A 13,969-nucleotide genomic window follows, 5' to 3' on the forward strand; every position below is an offset into this window, starting at 1 on the left:
AGGCAGTTGCTATGGTATCCCAAGTGGTTGCTAAAATGTTGCTAGGCAGTTGCTATGGTGCATGAGATGTTTCTTAAGTCATTTATAGGTAGTTGCTATAAGGTAGCTACGTGTTGTTGAAAATGAATGTGAGTCTATGGGAGGAATGCGGGATGAAAAAACGACACATAGAGGAGTGCAGGTTAGTATGGCTGGGGATTACAGCTTGAGGGCCTGTCCTGAGTTAGTACATGCATTTTGGTGTCTGTTGGGCAGAGGAAAAAACAGGGCTGGGGTTTGGGCGAAAATGAATGGGACTGTATGGGAGGAACGAGGGATGAGAAAATGACACATAGAGGAGTGTGGGTCAGTATGGCTGTGCAGTAGAGTTTGAGGTCCTACCGTTAGTGAGTACATGCAGTTTGGTGGCTGTCGGGCAACAAATATCTCATATACAGTCCAAGAGTATATATATATATATATATATATATATATATATATATATATATATATATATATATATATATATATATAGTCAGTTAGTAAATATATGTACAGTCAGTAAGTGTTTATATCACATATATCTTATGTACAGTCAATGAGTGTATATATCTTATATATCTCATATACAGTCAATGAGTGTATTTATCATATATACAGTAAATTAACATACATATCATATATTTGTTCAGTCAATGAGTGTATATTTCATGTATATCCTATATACAGTCAATGAGTTTTTATATCATATTTATTATATATACAGACAATGAGTGTATATATCATAAATGTCATATATACAGTCAATGAGTGTATATATTGTATACAGTAAATTAATGTATATATTATATATACGTACAATGAGTGTATATTTCATGTATATATTATAAAGTCAATGCGTGTTTGTCATATTTATCATATATACAGTCAGAGTATATATCATAAATGTCATATATACAGTCAATGAGTGTATATATCATATATCATATATACAGTCAATAAGTGTTTATATCATATATACAGTAAATTAACATATAATGTACATATACATGTTCAGTCAATGAGTGTATATTTCATGTATATCCTATATACAGTCAGTGAGTGTTTATATCATATTTATCATATATACAGTCAGAGTGTATACATCATAAATGTCATATATACAGTCAATGAGTGTATATATCATATATACACCCAAAGAGTGTACATATCACATATATCATGTATATGTTCAGTAGGTGTATATATCATATATGTCATGTGTGTATATTATATATACAGTCAAATTCTAAAGTTAAATGAGTTTAAGACAGAAATAGTCTTATTTGGCCCAAAAGCCAAAGAAGATGCACTCTTTAAAAGGCTACCAGATCTGAGTCATCAGAGTGACGGACAAGTGACAAGTTTGTGTGTAATTTTAGATTTTTAAATACATATTACACATATTACCAAGGTGACCAAAACAGGCTTCTTCCACCTAAGAAATATTGCCAAAGTATGTCCGTTTTTAAATCAACAGGAGGCCGAGAAGCTTATTCATGCTTTTTTTCAAGTAGACTGGACTACTGTACTGCTCTGTTTACTGCTCTTCCAAAAATGTCAACTGAGAAACTAAAACTAGACTTCAAACCAAAACTAGGAGGAGAGATCACATCACAGCTGTTCTAGCTGTGCTGTACCGGCTCCCTGTATCCTTCAGAGCTGATTTTAAAGTCCTTCTGCTTGTATAAGCTCTTAACGGTTTAGCGCCTTCTTATATCACCGAGTCTGTCGTTTCATGTCCCTACTCGAGTCCTCTGGTCCATCTGTCAGACTACTCGAGTCCTCTGGTCCATCTGTCAGACATTCCAATAGTCCCCCAAAATAAATTTGGGAAAGCGGCCTTCATCTCCTGCGCACCCAAACTGTGGAACAGGGTCATTCTACATCATTGGTGTTACACATAATAAAGGAACACCAGAGACATTTTTAATGAACAATGCATTTTACTAAATGGCTGCTACAGAACATCAAACCACATGTTGTCAATCATGGAATATCCACTAAAATATGGAATTTAATCCATTTGTATTCTATTTTTTCACAGTTACCTCAGAATAAAGTTGGTCACACCAGTGACTTCAGCTAAAAGCTTCATATGAAATCATGAGCTGAATGAGAAAATCTCTGATAACTGAAAGACACAGTGGACTCACCATGAGCTTTTCTTCATAGATCCTCAGAAAACAGGTAAAAGGAAGTCGAGTGATCAGTGTGACTTTTATTTCAAAATAAGAGTTTTTTGTTACGCGGTGACACCAGTGACACGACTCCTGGGGACCACAACTCTCATTATATATTTTATAATATTTATTTGACATTTGTTTTCTTTATGCCATTTAATTCATATATTCCATAGTCATGTATAGATTATTACAGTTAAAACTGCAGAAAAACATGTTTTTTTTTCTCAAAATATGGCCTCAGCCTTCACACATGACTGTGAGGACGAGCTCTTCTGTGGTGCTTGGAATTCTATATGATTGATATAAAAACCAATATTGCTAAATTGAGGCTCAAGAAGGTGTAATTGTTAAAATAACGTATTATTTAAATTTAAAAATATGAATAAATTGTAACCCTAACATGTTTTTCAAGCATAATATATCTGTAAACGTTTCAGTACAATGACCCAACAGTGTACCAAAAAGTATTAGAGAAGCTCAGTGGACATTTTTAAACGACAACTTAAAACATTCCTTTTTAATCAAGCTTACAATTGACAAATTGCTTTTTTTGTTCATTTATTTATTTTTGTGTCCTTTTAATTTATTTTATTTTAACTGTTTTTCTATTTTGTATTTTTTTTTTTACCATTTTTGTTTTAAAAGTTATGATTCATTCTTTAAGTGGCTTGGTTCTTTTATTTATATGACCATCCTGGTCTTGTGGGTTCTTGTTACAGTGGAGGATCTCGAGGGGAACTGGAGCACCACCAAGCTTCTGCTTTTGTTAGTTTGCTGCTTGTTGATTTATCCATGGTTCTCCATGAGTGTCTGTCCAGCATGGTCTGCTGAAAGTGCTAAAGGTTTCACTTTAAAAGCTGTGTTTGAACAAGAGCTACAGTCACAGATTCAGAGCAATATACGGCGCTGCAGCTGAGCTTCAGCCTGCACTGCTATGGGTCGAAACCAGGTAGATGCATTAACAGAAATAAAACAATTTCAGGTGTCACACTTTAATAAATTAGAGCTATATTATTCTGTTTACATTTTGGACCCATCCAAGTCATGGACGGACTGACTGATGTGACAGCAGTACCTGCTCCACCCTGCTGTTGCTTCGTCTCAACTCTCTGCCTCCTGAAGCCACGCCCCCTTATTAGCATGCCTGAAGCCATACGTGTGCTCATCCCAAGGTCGACAGAGAGCGGACGCCGCCACGAAGAGCGACGAGAACGGCTTGGATTAGTATTCAACCCCGTCCCAGAGCACTGCTAAATATTTCAGCACTTCCAGCTGCTCCGAGTTGGAGCCCATCACCCAGAAGAGAGAGAGAGAGAGAGAGAGAGAGAGAGAGAGAGAGAGAGAGAGACTGACTCTTATAATTATAAAAACGATATTAAGGTCTTTTTATGGGCTCCAGCATTTAAAATACCTCCAAAATCCTTCAGTCACTTCAAAAATGCTCTATTACTTTGAACATTTCTCACAACTTTTTCTCTTTTTTTGTGTTAGAACTCTTGTAATTTGTCACCAATGGCAGATTCAGTTCTATCAGAAAGAAAATTGCCTCTATTGGCCAAGTAAGGTTTTACTTACCCTGCACAACATACTTTACAGTTTATTTTCTATACCTTTACATATGTTTACATCTTTTGGTCTGACTTGATTCGGATAGTCAGGGTCAGGTCAGGTTTAAGTTATGGGTTGAGATTAAGGTTTAGGTAGGATTTTAGGTTTAGATTTGAAAATTATAGTGAATTAAGTAGATATTTGCTTCTGTACCTCATCATCATAGTCATCATCATCATCATCATCATTATGACCTCCACAGATGATCCACACCTTAAACAGACTCACTCTGATTTTACTGTAACTTCTAGCAAATCTGTACCTGCACATATTGATTGACATCTTGTACATCTTCCATCTTTATCTTGTATAATCTTGAATATATATATGTATCACTGCTGTCGGAACAAAACCTCATATCTCCAAAATGGTAACTTTACAGGAGAAGGAAAAAAACTACTTTATTTTAATGTAAGTCAATGGAACCAGAATTTTTTATGAGTAATTTTGGGCCGTTTCCTTTGGTCCATTTATCATGAAATTTTCACACAATGTAAAGAGCAACAGGCATTTTCAAATTATGCCATAAACTGAAAAATGACAAAAATCGTAATCATGTATCATAAATTGCATATATGGTAATGTGTACATATCATATCTTTTTTTCATCTTTGTTTATGTGTATATATTTAGAGTCTAGTGTGTGTGTCTGTGTGTTTATATATATATATATATTTATATATATATATATATATATATATATATATATATATATATATGTAGTTGAATGTAAATGAAGTATGTACAAAGCTTCTAAAGTGTACTATCCAATTAAAGTGTGACCCATCTTTTTTGTTATTTTATTTTTTTATTCACAAATATTTTCCTTTCACTCTATATTCTATGACATTATTTGTTCATCAGTTGTGCATCAATTCCTTCCGCACTGCAGATAAATGATACCCGAGTCTTTCATCTAGTTATGTTTAATATTTCCCATTATGTAAGATTGATAAATTTATTTATAGACATTTTTTACTTCTTTCAAGCCATTTTATAGACTGAAGGTAATAGAATACAATCGCTTAAAACAAATTGATGTAAACAGAGCGATTTAGAGTGGTTTGGTGTGAAATGGTTCAGATGTCTTTACAGTGGTGGTGATAGGAACCAGGGGTCGCCATGACTACAACACAAATATAGACATTTTATTTACTATCTAGAACCACCAGTGAACCTACACGAGTCTTCTGAGTTTATATGGAATGTTGATGATGGAAAATAATGGAAAATCTGAAATAATATGTTTTCCTTTGGGGACTATTTTGCCTCATAGCACCCTGCATATTATGTATCCCTCCACTGTGAATGGATTTTAAGGCCAAAATCCTTTTGAAACGTTCATAAAACAGTGTCTCAGACATCAGGCAGTGTATTTAGAGCTTTTAGAGGTGGACGTCTGGTTCCTATCACCACAATTCTAACAAAGTTTCTCTAGAACGATGCATTTCACACCAAACCACTGTGACTTCGTTTACATCTTAACCACATAATTAAGCAGAAAATTAGAAAGTTCCCTTTTAAAACAGGCAAGTTCTACGTTCTAAGGCTGAGTCTCTTTTTGTGGAAATGAAGGTGTTAATACTGAGTTTGTGCTGCAGTAACAGCCTCTTCTGGGAAGGCTTCTAGATGTTGGAACATTGCTGTGAGGATTTGATTGAGCATTAGTGAGGTCAGGTACTGATGTTGGATGGTCAGTTCTGGATCACTCCAACTCATCCCAAAGGTATTGGATGGAGCTCAGTCACTCCAGAGAACGCAGCTCCAATGCTCCACAGCCCAATGCTGGGGGGCTTTATGGGGCATTAGGTGACCTCAGGCTGCTCCAAAGTGTCCTTTTCTCTTGGTCAGTGCTTTTCTATGGCGATTATACAAGCTGTGTCAACAATAGGTGACCTTAAAGCAGCTGAATCCACTCAGTGGATGGACTGTCTGGATACTTTTGGACAGCTGTACTCAAAAAAAATCATTTGGTGAGTCGAGCACATCAAAGGAGAGAGAGGGAGAGAGAGAGAGTGAGAGAGAGAGAGAGGGAGAGAGAGAGTGAGAGAGAGAGAGGGAGAGAGAGGGAGAGAGAGAGAGCGAGAGAGAGCAAGAGAGGGAGAGAGAGAGTGAGAGAGAGAGAGGGAGAGAGAGAGAGTGAGAGAGAGCAAGAGAGGGAAAGAGAGAGTGAGAGAGAGAGAGGGAGAGAGAGAGAGGGAGAGAGAGCGAGAGAGGGAGAGAGAGAGAGGGAGAGAGAGTGCCTCTCCTCCATACCCCCCTGTGTGCGTGCTGTGCCTCATGTATATCTCTTCTCTTATTAATGTGTTTATTTATTATTTCATCAGCAGTGCTGCTCTCCTCCCTCCGTCTGTGGCTGAGGAGAGTGGAGAGCAGTCATTAATTCATTAAAGCACCCTCCTGTCTGTCTCTCGCTCTCTTCCTCCTCCTCTCATCTCTCTCTCTCTCCCTTTCCCTCTCTGCCATCTTTCCTTTCTCCTTTCTTCTCGCCCCCTGTTGTCTTTCCTCCCTCTCTCTTTCTCTGGTGTTTTTAACCTCGCTCTCCTGCCGTGTCTGAATGCTTTTCTGGCTCCTTCATTCGTTCACTCAGTCGGACGTGATGGGGAGAGTGTGAATCCTGCCAGCAGAGCGCCGTCGTCTCCCTGACACAGAGACGGGTTACAGTCAGGCTGCTGCTCACTGCTGCTCATCACTGAGACTCCAAACTGATCAGTAACGGCCTGGAGTCAGAGCAGCCTTCTCTTCTCTTCTCTTCTCTTCTCTTCTCTTCTCTTCTCTTCTCTTCTCTCTTCATCTTTTCTCTTCTCTTTTGTTCTCTTCTCTTCTCCCTTCATCTCTTCTCTTCTCTTCTCCTTCTATCTCTTCTCTTCTCCTCTTCCTTCATCTCTTCTCTTCTCTTCTTCTTTCATCTCTTCTCTTCTCTTCTGTTCTCTTCTCTTCTCTTCTCTTCTCTTCTCTCCGCTTCTCTTCTCTTCTCTCCTATTCTCCTTTCATCTCTTCTGTTATCCTTTCATCTCTTCTCTTCTCCTTTCATTTCTTCCCTTCTTCTTTCATCTCTTCTATTCTCCCTTCATCTCTTCTCTTTTTCTTCCATCTCTTATCTTCTCCTTTCTTTTCTTCTCTTCTTATTTCGTTTCTTCCCTTCTCTTCTTTTACTTCTTTTCCTCTCTTCTCCCTTCTTCTCTTCTCTTATCTTCTTATTTCTCTTCTGCTTTCTTCTCTTTTCTCTTCTCTTCTCTTCTCCTTTCTTCTGTTCTGTTCTCTTTTCTTCTTATGTCTTTCCCTCTATTTATTTCTTTTCTTTTCTCTTCTGTTCTGTTCTCTTATCCTTTCTTCTCTTCTCCTCTTCTCTTCTCTTGTCTTCTTATTTCTTTCCCTCTTCTCATTTCTTCTCTTCTCTTCTCTTCTCTTCTCCTTTTTTCTCTTCTCTTCTCCTTTCTTCTCCAGGATCTCTCTGGGTGCTGAAAGCAGCTCCTTGCTCCCTGCTTCAGTCTGGTTCCTCATGTACTTCCTCACAAGGCCTTTATTAGCAGAGAATGGACTCAATCATCTGTGTGGAGCTGTGAGGCCTTGAATCTTTGTAGTGGTTCTCCAGCTCTGCACTAGAACATGCTGTATAACTGTCGTATGTATGTTAGTTATATAAGCTACGTTCCCACGACATTGTAGTGCTTCGTCTTACTTTCATTGTTCAGGTTGCAGATCAGCTCCCAGAGCCATGAATAGAGCCCTCGTCATTGTTGGAGATCCTTTTTCCCTGAACAGTATTTCGCTTCATGAAACACAAGTGTGCTGGAAATAATGGCTGAAGTGAGGATTATCGGGCTGCTCACAGCGTTCGCGGCTAATGTGAGCCAACGTGGGTAACGAGTAGAGCTTGATATATTTCTCTGAACCAGATGGGTCCTGAATTTTCACGTGTAGGGTGGCGGAACAGAGTCGGTGTATGAGGAGCCTGGCCACTTCCTATTTCCCCTGTTATATCAAAAACATGACTGCAAAATGTCAGAGGGCGCCTGCGAGCGATTCCTCAATGAATGGGAGTAAATGGAGCAAAACGGCAAAAAAGGAAAAGTTAAAATAGTTTCTAATCACTCGTCCAGAACTTTCCTTTAATTTTAAAAAGTAGATGGATGTATTTCACTAAAAAAGCAAAGAAAACTCACCTGTATGTTTCTTTTTTCTACAGCAAACAGGTTTGGGGCAGCAGAAGGTGGGCATTACTGCTACTGAGTGCTGATTGGTTAACATTACTGCTACTGAGTGCTGATCAGAGCGGCGAGCAGAGCGGCTCATTGGCTGTTCGCCCTCACAAACGTCATGAACGTCCATGAGGTACTGTTTTTAATTTTTAAAAGCTCTTAAAAATATAACAGCAGTCTTAAAATGTTTTATGCTATACAGTGTTCAGGAAATTAAAGTATTTTTTTATATACAAATGTTCAAGCATTTATAAACTATGATTTTGTTCAAATGCTCCATATAAACCCATTCATTTTGGACTTGCTCGGGAGTGCCCTCTAGTGTTTGAGGAACCCAGAAGACATTACAGAGCGGTAATTCTCCCCTCTATAAGTTCTCTGTGCGGAACCTCAGGTGAGGGTCATATTTTATATTCAGGTTCAGGACAATGCTGAGACATTTTGGGGGAAAGGGCAAAATTAATGTGAATTAAACTAATTTACAGCATATTTCAATCACCCTCATCAAGACAGCACAATCATGTTTTAGAGGAAATCAAATGAAATGTTAAGCCTCAGTCACGCTAGAATGGCCGAGACCGAGGCTGGACCAGAATACTGTAAACAAAACACATCATGCTCCATTTTGGTGTGTTCTCTGGAGAGATTGAGCTCCATCCAGTGCCTTTGGGATGAGCTGGAGTGATCCAAAACTGACCATCCAACATCAGTACCTGACCTCACTAATGCTCAATCAAATCCCCACAGCAATGTTCAACATCTACAATATCTCAATTTAGTTTAGTCTATGTTTTTATAAAGAGAAACTTTTTTCCCTTCATAAAAAAGACCTAGTACTCTGTATATGATATCATCCTACCAGACTGGTTCAAAGTCAGAGCTGAAACACATTTGGGATTTTTAACTGATCTTGGACTTTAGACTAAAATCCTTTTGCTTTGAGTGACCTTATACCTTAACTATGATTATTTTATTAAATAATATTCCATTTTTACTACCAAAATGGAACTATTATAACACTAACAATCATAACTCCACCCAAACTGTACCAGATGTGTCAGTAGTGACTGTTTCAGTGACAATTTTAGCTCATTTTGAGCTCAAAAACTCAGCAAACACAGCTTTGAACAGCTGTTCACACAGAAAATCATCATATTTTACATTAAAACACTAAAAAGTGCTGAACTGCAGAAAATATGACGATTCTTAATGTTCCACACTGATTTTCAGAGTTTGGGACACATTTACTTCAAAACAATGGGATCTAACTGCTCACCATGTGGCCATGAGGGACAGGGATGCAGCCTCACTTCCTGCTCTAAAATACAGGGGCGTGGCTAAAATAAGGCTCCGCCCATGGATTAAAACTCTGTGTTTCAGTATTGACATGAAAACATGAGACAGTATTTTTTGAATAAAGTTTTATTTAGATCTAAATCTTTCAACTTTAAAGAAATCAAATTGATCTTTAAAAACACTGAAAAAAAATAAAAATGTAATTATTGTTTTCAAAAGCGTAAATTTAGGGATTAGGATTTGGGACAGACTCCTCCCAATAGAAAGTGCCCTATAAATGATGATTTTGTATATATTTAGCTTATTACTGTCTCTATTAATGTCTTGGGTTTAAATAGATCAGAACATAATCATTGTAAATATCTAAAATCTGAATACTTTTTTGTTGTTTGAGCTAATTCAGTAAAATTGTCCATTGACTATTTTTGACTATGCAGTCTGATTGATCTGTCCATGCTCCTCCCACAAATGCTCTGCTTTTTAGCCTGGACGAGCTTCACAGAACACTGGAAGAAACCTAATTTAACGTAATCAGACACCGTAGTGCACAACTCAGCTTTTGTCAAAACCCGTATTCACATCCTGTGAATCCACTGCAGTGTTTGTTGTTACATTATTATTTGTTATACATTATTACATTAAGTTTCCAGATTACACAGCCTTTTTGGTGCTGTATAGAACCCAGATGCGAAGTGGACATTGGGTGGTGTGGAGATTTCAACCCTCGTTAGGCGGCCATTGCTCGTCCTGCCAACAACACGGCTGTGAAGACGATTCTACTTAAAGCAAAAACCGAGTTAAATCCCTCCATCTTGCTCGTTTCAATACAGCCCCTGATCGTGGTCGCCTACACTCTTAGCCAAAAGGGTTCTGTATAGTACTGAAAAAGGGTTCTTTAGCTTGTAACAATAGTGGAACCCTTTTTGGTTCTATATAGAATCTTCTTCAGAAAGGTTCTATATAGAACCATATACAACACATTCTCCATCACTCTAAAGAACCGTTTCACCATGAGAGTGAATAGACTCCGGCAGGTCGAGCTTCTACAGCCTCATTAATAGGGAGAGCCAGAAAGATAACAGAGACATTAGGGCCCACTGAGTGAGATGAGATGTCAACAAACCTGAGTGAGTGAGTTAGAGCAGTGGACCGACAGCACCAACACTCCCAGTTTACCATAATACTCTATGACCATGAACCCCCAGATCTGCACCTTTTATCTAACAGGAAAAACTGATTACTAAAAGCTTGACTAGAATCATTTTCTTTACTAAAGAACCCTTGAAGAACCATCTGTTTTAAGACTGTATGATAGAAAGCACTGGGCAGAGCGTGGACAGATCAGTTGGGGGGTCATGGCCCTCTGAGCTCCATCAACACTGCCCGGCTGTGAGTCCAGGCTCGATTACAGCGGTTCTGCAGGTTTAAGAGGGGCTGGAGCTCAGAGCGGTTCTCCTGCTCTCCTGTCGGGGTTTATGTACGAGCGCTCTGCTCCCCTGAGTCACCGAGCCTGTCCTGATTATTAATGGTGGTCATAGACTGGACCTCACACGCTCCATCACCCCCCCACTCCACACACACACACAAACACACAAATTCATATACACTTAGGCTACACACACACACACACACACACACACACACACACACAGCTGCCCCCGAGCTCCCACCATCTCCTCACCTGTTTACAGTATACAGGGGGGTCGTGGGGGGAGATAGGAGGAGAGAAAAAGAGGTAACCAGTAAACAGGTAAGACGTGAAGAGCGAATAAGAAAAAGAGTGATGAGAGGAGGAAGGCTGGAGGAGAAAGATGAATGTAAGGGAGAAAAAGAGCGAAAGACAGCAGCCATCATTTCTCATTTCAGCGTTGGAATGAATTCTCAAGATCGGAAAATCAAACCAGATGAGTCTGAGAAAAAAACAGAGAGAGAGAGAAGGAAAAGGGAAAGAAAGAGAGAGAGCAAGAGAGAAGGAAAGGAGAGACAGAGGAAGAGTATATATATATATATATATATATATATATATATATATATATATATATAGGTGAGAGAGAGAGAGAGAGAGAGAGAGAGACAGGAAAAAGAAAGAGAGGAAAAGGAGGGAGAGAAAGAGGGGGAGAAAGAGAGAGACAGAAAGAGAGAGAGAGGAGTGAGAGATTGTTGGGGAATCTGTCCAGTTAATAAAAATAAAAACGTTGTGGGTTTTTATTTTATTTCTGGGTGTGAAGAAATTTTTTGTGGTGAACCAATGAGAAAAAAAGAGAGAGAGCAGGGCGAGAGAGAAAAACAGCCAGATAGAGGGAGAGAACACAGAAAGAGAGTTAGAGAAAATCATACAGAAAGAAAGAAGAGAGCTAGAGACAGACAATAAGAGAAAGAAGACAGATAGAAAAAGAGAGAGAGGAAAAAAGGAAAAAAAAGAGTGAGCGTCAGTAAAAAGAGGAGGAGAGAGGAGAGAAAGAAGAAGATAGAGAGGTATCAAGAAAAGAGAGAGAAAGAATGGAAGGGGAGAGACAGAGAGAGAAAGATGGGGGAGTGGAAAGGATAGGAAAAAGAGAGGGAAAAAAGAAAGCAAGAGTCAGAAAAGAGAGGGGGGAGAGAAGAGAATGAAGAAGACAGAGGTAGCAAGAAAAGAGAGTAAGAGTGGAAAGGGAGAGAGAGAGAGGGATGAAAGAGAGACAGGAAAGGAAGGAAGAAAGAGAGAGATGGGAAGGAATAGAAAAAGAGGAAAAAAGGAAAGAAAGAACAAGATTCAGAAAAGAGAGGGAGAGAGAAGAGAGAAAGAGCAAGGCAGGTAACAAGAACAGAGAGAGAGAAAGAGAGCAAAAGGTAGAGAAAGAGAGAGAGAAAGAGAGGGAAAGGAGGCAGAGAGAGAGAGAGAGAGAGGAAAAGAGAAAGAGGAAAAGGAGGGGGAGAGAGAGGGGAGAGCGAGAGAGACAGAAAGAAAGAGATAGAGAGTGAGATAGTAGAAAAGGAGAGACAGAAAAAGGAGTGAGAGGAAAGGGAGAGAGGGAGACAGAGAGAGAGAGAGAGAAAGAAAACAAGATATATTTAGCAAGAAAAGAGAGAGAGAGAAAGAGGGGAAGAGAGAGAGTACAGAGAGAGAGAGAGGGAGACAGAGAGAGAGAGAGAAAGAAAGAACAAGATAAATGTAGCAAGAAAACGGTGAGAGAAGAGAGAGAGAGAGAGAGAGAGAGAGAGAGGCATATATACATATATATATATATATATATATATATATATATATATATATATAAATATTCTGTATTCACTGAAGTTCTTTATCTAATCCTCCGTCGTGATCGTGGGCAAAGAGGCTGAAAGTTCAAGGACGTTCTAGACACCAACCGGACCAACACAGCGCTGAGTGTGTGTGTGTGTGTGTGTGTGTGTGTGTGTGTGTGTGTGTGTGTCCTTCGCCTCTCCCAAAGGATCTCCACATCAGAGTAGCGCTCTCCCACCATCTCTCTCTCTCTCTCTCTCTCTGTCTCTCTCTCTCTCTCTCTCCTCCTCCTCCTCCTCCTCTCTCCCTCCTCCCCCTCTCTCATTAAAACTCTGCGCCTCGGCTTCTAATTAAATCCCACTTGAAAGTCTTAAAAGTCAGACTCAGATTGATTCAATTTGCATTTTTGAACAGGGAACATTGCCTAAAAGGATTAATAAATTGGTTGGAAAAAGAAAAAAAAAACCGCCTCTTTTCTGCGACGTTCTGTTCTTACGTTTCAGACACCAGCGAATGTACCGGGCGCTCTGTGACCCCCACCTCCCTCCCCCCATCCCACCCCCCCCGAGGGCCAAACGACGAACAAGCATTTGATCATTTGGATTCTGTGGCCTTTTCCTCAAAATGTCATGCCCTCCAAAACCACTGTGAACGAGCTCTGAGTGCGAGCACACCGGGGGCGCAGCTACGGGGGGCCGGAGTGGGTCTAGACCCCCCAGATTTCAGGTCGTTAAATAAGGACTCCGGTTCTACTAGAAGTATTTCAAAAACGTAAGGCCGTGTTCTAGCATTGCTATGACTTTTATAAACCAAGATCTCTTTAGATCATCTTTTAGTGCCGGAACGCCGTCACCATGGCAACGTTTAGCTTGATGTGATGGTGAGAATGTAGCCGCACTGTGCTAGATCCTAAAGCCCACTGACAAAGCAAGAAGAACATCACGTTCTTCATCCAGTCACACCAGAACTCTGAACTCAGTGCTGTAAATGGTAGAACTCTGGTTAATTGGCATTTATCCACTATTGGATGCTGTATGTTGTGATAGAAACTGCACTCTAAAAAAGATGGTTCCTCAAGGGTTCTTTAGTAAAGAAAATGGTTCCATATAGAACCATGAATGCTCAAAGAACCCTTTGCATGATTAATGGGTTCATTGCATTATGATAGGGTTCTTCAGAATAATGGAGAAGGTGCTGTACACTCTAAAAAAGAGGGTTCCTCAAGGGTTCTTTAGTAAAGAAAATGGTTCTATATAGAACCATGAACGCTCAAAGAACCCTTTGCATGATTAATGGGTTCATTGCATTATGAAAGGGTTCTTCAGAATAATGGAGAAGGTGCTGTACACTCTAAAAAAGAGGGTTCCTCAAGGGTTCTTTAGTAAAGAAAATGGTTCTATATAGAACCATGAACGCTCAAAGAACCCTTTGCATGA

Source organism: Colossoma macropomum, unplaced genomic scaffold, assembly GCF_904425465.1.
Source record: "Colossoma macropomum unplaced genomic scaffold, Colossoma_macropomum, whole genome shotgun sequence".
Lineage (NCBI taxonomy): Eukaryota > Metazoa > Chordata > Actinopteri > Characiformes > Serrasalmidae > Colossoma > Colossoma macropomum.